This window comes from Camelus ferus, chromosome 22 (assembly GCF_009834535.1).
Source record: "Camelus ferus isolate YT-003-E chromosome 22, BCGSAC_Cfer_1.0, whole genome shotgun sequence".
Lineage (NCBI taxonomy): Eukaryota > Metazoa > Chordata > Mammalia > Artiodactyla > Camelidae > Camelus > Camelus ferus.
Genome location: NC_045717.1, coordinates 18,374,741 through 18,379,430, shown reverse-complemented (window position 1 = coordinate 18,379,430; position 4,690 = coordinate 18,374,741). Strand labels below are relative to the sequence as shown.

General features: G+C 36.6%; 1 non-coding gene across 1 annotated transcript; it reads right to left on the bottom strand.

Moving 5' to 3' along the window:
* Positions 1-1,541: 1,541 nt before the first annotated feature.
* On the bottom strand, positions 1,542-1,643 carry LOC116659159. Its single transcript, XR_004314442.1, has one exon. It is a non-coding gene; the product is annotated as a U6 spliceosomal RNA (small nuclear RNA).
* Positions 1,644-4,690: the final 3,047 nt, after the last annotated feature.

The following is a 4,690-nucleotide window of genomic DNA, read 5'->3' as shown; positions in this document are numbered from 1 at the left end:
TACACCTGAGCAAGAGTAGAGGTCTGGGCTTCCCACTTGACCTTTGCTGATGAAGATAAAGGTGTGGCCAGTTTCTCTCTGTGGTGTTTGGTTGGATTAGGGCAGTTACTGTTGAAATATTTTCTGTTTTGCTAGGCTAACCAGTCTCTTTTCTGGTCTTTTGGATAGGAAGAGCAGGGTTTTCTAGGGAACTTGTGTGTGTGTGTGTGTGTGTGTGTGTGTGTGTGTGTGTGTGTCTGTACCCACTGGTGTTTCTCATTGCAGCCTCTTCATTCCAAGCCTGGGATCTATGAGGCACAGAACTCACCATTTTGTAGCTCCCTGGGCCCCAAGGTCCCTGTCCTATCTTTCTTTTCTCCACCTTCTAGTGTCTTATGTCTGTCTTATATGTAAGATGTTTATATGATTTTTAGCTGTAGTTATGTTGTAACATAAAGTATTTCATACTCTTCAGTTTATTCTCAACTTGTCCTTTAGTCAATAATATTTCCTAGGGAGTTTTTCCATATCATTGTATATAGATCCACATCTTTCTTTTTGGCTGCTGCTGCATATAGCTAGGTTACACGATATGAAGAAGTTATATTTTGCCATTGCCCATTTTCATGCACATTTAGATGGTCTCCTGTTTCTCATTGCTACAATAATGCTGTAGTGAATGTCTTAAGAAATACCATAGGGAGGGCCTTTGTGATTTACCCTAGAATAGGTATCAGGTGGCTCAAATACTGGGTTAGAGGGCATATAGATGTTACCGTGTAATAATTCTGCTACTGTTCTATTTGATGGGACTGTATCTTATTACCCAAGTGCTGTAGGAGAGCATTAACTTAGAACATGCAATAATCAACACCACTACTAGAACACTTAAATTTTTCATTTTTAACGTGAAAAATTTTGTTGACTTGTGGCTTAACTGATTTCCATGCTCTAGCTGATCATTTACCTCATTTAGAAGGAAATAGAAGAAGAAAGGCACAGGAACTTTAAAAAGTCAGGAAGTTATGTTCATTAGTTATCTTTGGACAGGGAAAAGATCGAAGACTATGAGCCAGTTTCTCTGAAAGGGGTATAGGTTTTTTCCACAAAAGAATACCAAGGCCAGTCTAGATGGTTTGTAAAATATCTTTCAACTTTACAATTCGAAGATTGTATAAGCTTAGCACATAAGCATTAGGAGACTTAGGGATCTCAGATGTCTTAGAATCCTGAAATTTTGCATTATCGAATGTTTTCGTTTCTCCCCAATTTCATGAGTAAACAATTATCTTAATGTCATATGAATTTGCATTTCTCGCATTATTCCTTAGTTGAAATTTTCATACGTTTTTGTATTTTTATGGTGCTGTCTATGAATTGTGTACTCATATCTTTTGCACAATCTATTTTATTCATTGTATTTACTTATTGATTTTATCTTTTTTATTGAAGTATAATCAGTTACAATGTGTCAATTTCTGATGTACACAGCATAATGTCCCAGTCATACATATTATAGACATATATTCATTTTCACTATAAGTTATTACAAGGTACTGAATAAGAATATGGAACAATTCACGAATTTGTGTTCATCCTTGTGTACGGGCTTTGCTAATCTGTCATTGTGCCAATTTAAGCACATGTGCTGCTAAATCGAGCACTACTTATTGATTTTAAATTGTTAAGAATATATATGTGTGCATGATGAGTGTGTATGTGTTGTATGTGTGAATGTATCTTTATTTTATGTCAAATAAACCCAAATTAGGACTTCGATAAGGAGAGATTTAATCAGAAAGACTATTGCAATAGGGGGAATGATCTGATCTCAGAAATCTTTGATTGTCTCAAAATTCTACCGAAAAAGGTTTTTCTTTTACAGAGTAAAGGAGGAAGCATACAAGGATAAGCTTAAATTTTGGAGGAGGAAGCTGGAAAAATAAGGGGAAATGGTCAGTGGTTTGTGACAGGAAATGGGTCTCACTGTGGGCAGACAGTTCCCAGGACATGCTGATAATGAGGGCATGTTCCACTTTATTTCGGTGTTTGCCCAGCCTTGTGAGTAAGCAGAGTTCAGGGGCCTGTAGGAAACAGAGAAGTCTGATTAAAGTTTGGCAGAGACAAAGCAGAGGGTAAGAAATAGGAACAGTGAACACTCAGTCACTTATTATTCTTTACAACTGTGCTGTCTCTTCTTTCACATTTGTCTTCTACATAAACTTTATGGGCAGTTTACTAAATTCTAGAAAAATGTCTTGGGACTTTGGTTGTGATTGAACTCACTGTGTAGATTAATTTGGAACTAATAGCTTCCCTATAATAGGATTTTTCCACCCCACCAGTATAACTCTCTGTAAGTTATGATGTCTCTCAGTCTCCCTGAGAATGTCATGCGTTTCTTGGAGGACTGTTCCTAGGTTTTGTTGAGTTTTTATTTTCTAATTTCAAACAACTTTCCTATGGTACTTTAAAACTGGTTTTTGCTGTGTCCAGCGCAGCTCGGGACCGTATCTGAGGACGGGAGACACAAGACTTAAGAAACAAAAAGACAAAGTAAAGAGCAAAATGGGACCAGGGGACTCAAGATCTCATGGATCTAGAGCACCGAAAGCCTGGTTAACATCGTATTTATTAGCAGTATACAGCTCAGAAAAAAAATGCAATCAAAGAGGTGGGGCTTTAGATATTTCATGCGATAAGTACTAAGTTCTGCTTGCTGATTAACTGATTAATTTCAGGCCTATCCCTTCCAGGAACAATAACCTTCTTTGGGATATGCAAACTTTCCAAGTCTGTCCTGTTATTGCCTCCAGGACATCTCGAGATAGCAAATGCTTCCCTTGGGTTAAACAGCATGCTTTCATGCCAGAACAAAGTTCTGTTAACGGATGATCTGACTTTCCATGACCATCCGTTGTTTTACCCTAAGGAAATATCTGCCCTCCTTCATGCCCTTATGGTCAATCTCAGGATTTCTCCTTACAAATTTCATCTACTGTGTAAAACATTAAAACAAAGCAAGCATGAGCATTTTAAGCAAGTAAGTGTGAATACAATATTTTAAGATCATGGAAATTTAGGTGCGGTTTGTTTTCTAGTTGCTTGTTTTACAGCAGCTTGTTACCCAGCAGGTTTCTCCTTTGTTAGAAAAACCATTGCGTTTTGCATGTTGATCTTGCAATAGACACGCTGTTGAACTCAGTATTTTTCAGTGAACTCTCTGAAGTTTCTTTGGTAGACAATTATGCTTTCTGCAAATGACTATTTTGTGTTTTTCAAGCCCTTGTACCTCTTCTTTTTTCTTTTTTCACTGCATTGGTGTGAGCTTGATGGTGGAATAAAGATTTGTAAGACAATTCAGTTATAGATTTTCAATGTATTTTGAGATAAATAACATGTGGTCCATGAGGTTGCTCCACAGTTAAGTCCTGCTTCCTAAGCAAAGTTAAAAGCCCTATGGTTACTGAGTTAGACACTGCAATTTAACAAAAAAATCAGATGTTCTGTATGCATAAGGAATTTCAAGAAGCATTGTGGGCAGATCACAAGTTAAGAATTAGAGTTGGAATATGTCATGCCTTAGACAGTGTTTTTCAGCAACTATATTTTTACCTTTATCTGGATAGTGCACCTTAAATTTTTTAAAAAATTATTTTTGTTTATTCTTGCTTTTATTTCTATTGCTTGGATAGACTGCCCTAGGAGAACATTTTTGAGATATATGTGAGATAATGTTTTGCCTATATTTTCTTCTAGGAGGTTTATTGTATCTTGTCTTATGTTTAAGTCTTTGATTCACTTTGAGTTTATTTTTGTGTATGCTGTAAGGGAATGTTCTAGCTTCACTGATTTACATGCTGCTGTCCAGTTTTCCCAACACCATTTGCTGAAGAGACTGTCTTTATTCCATTGTATATTCTTGCCTCCTTTGTCGAAGATTAGTTGACCAAAAGTTTGTGGGTTCATTTCTGGGCTCTCTGTTCTGTTGCATTGGTCCATATGTCTGTTTTTGTACCAATACCATGCTGATTTTTATTACTATAGCTCTGTAGTATTGTATGAAGTCTGGGAGAGTTATTCCTCCAGCCTCTTTCTTTTTCTTCAGTAATGCTTTGGCAATCCTAGGTCTTTTGTGGTGCCATATAAGTTTTATTATGATTTGTTCTAGTTCTGTGAAATATGTCCTGGGTGATTCGACAGGGATTGCATTAAATTTGTAGATTGCCTTGGGCAGTGTGACCATTTTAACAATATTGATTCTTCCAATCCAGGAGCATGGGATATCTTTCCATTTTTTAAAGTCTTCTTTAATTTCCTTCATCAGTGGGTTTATAGTTTTCTGTGTATAATTCTTTCACCTCCTTGGTTAGATTTATTTCTAGGTATTTTATTACTTTGGGTGCTATTTTATAGGAGATTGTTTCTTTACTTTTTTTTTCTGTTGATTCATCATTAGTGTAAAGAAATGCAACTGATTTTTGGATGTTAATCTTGTAACCTGCTACCTTGTTGATTTCTTCAATTAGTTCTAATAGTTTTTGTGTGGCCCTTTTAGGGTTTTCTATATATAGTATTATGTCATCGGCATATAGTGACACTTTTACCTCTTCTTTTCCAGTTGGATCCCTTTTATTTCTCTCTCTTGCCTGACTGCTGTGGCTAGGACTTCGAAGACTATGTTGAATAGGAGTGGTGATAGTGGGCAGCC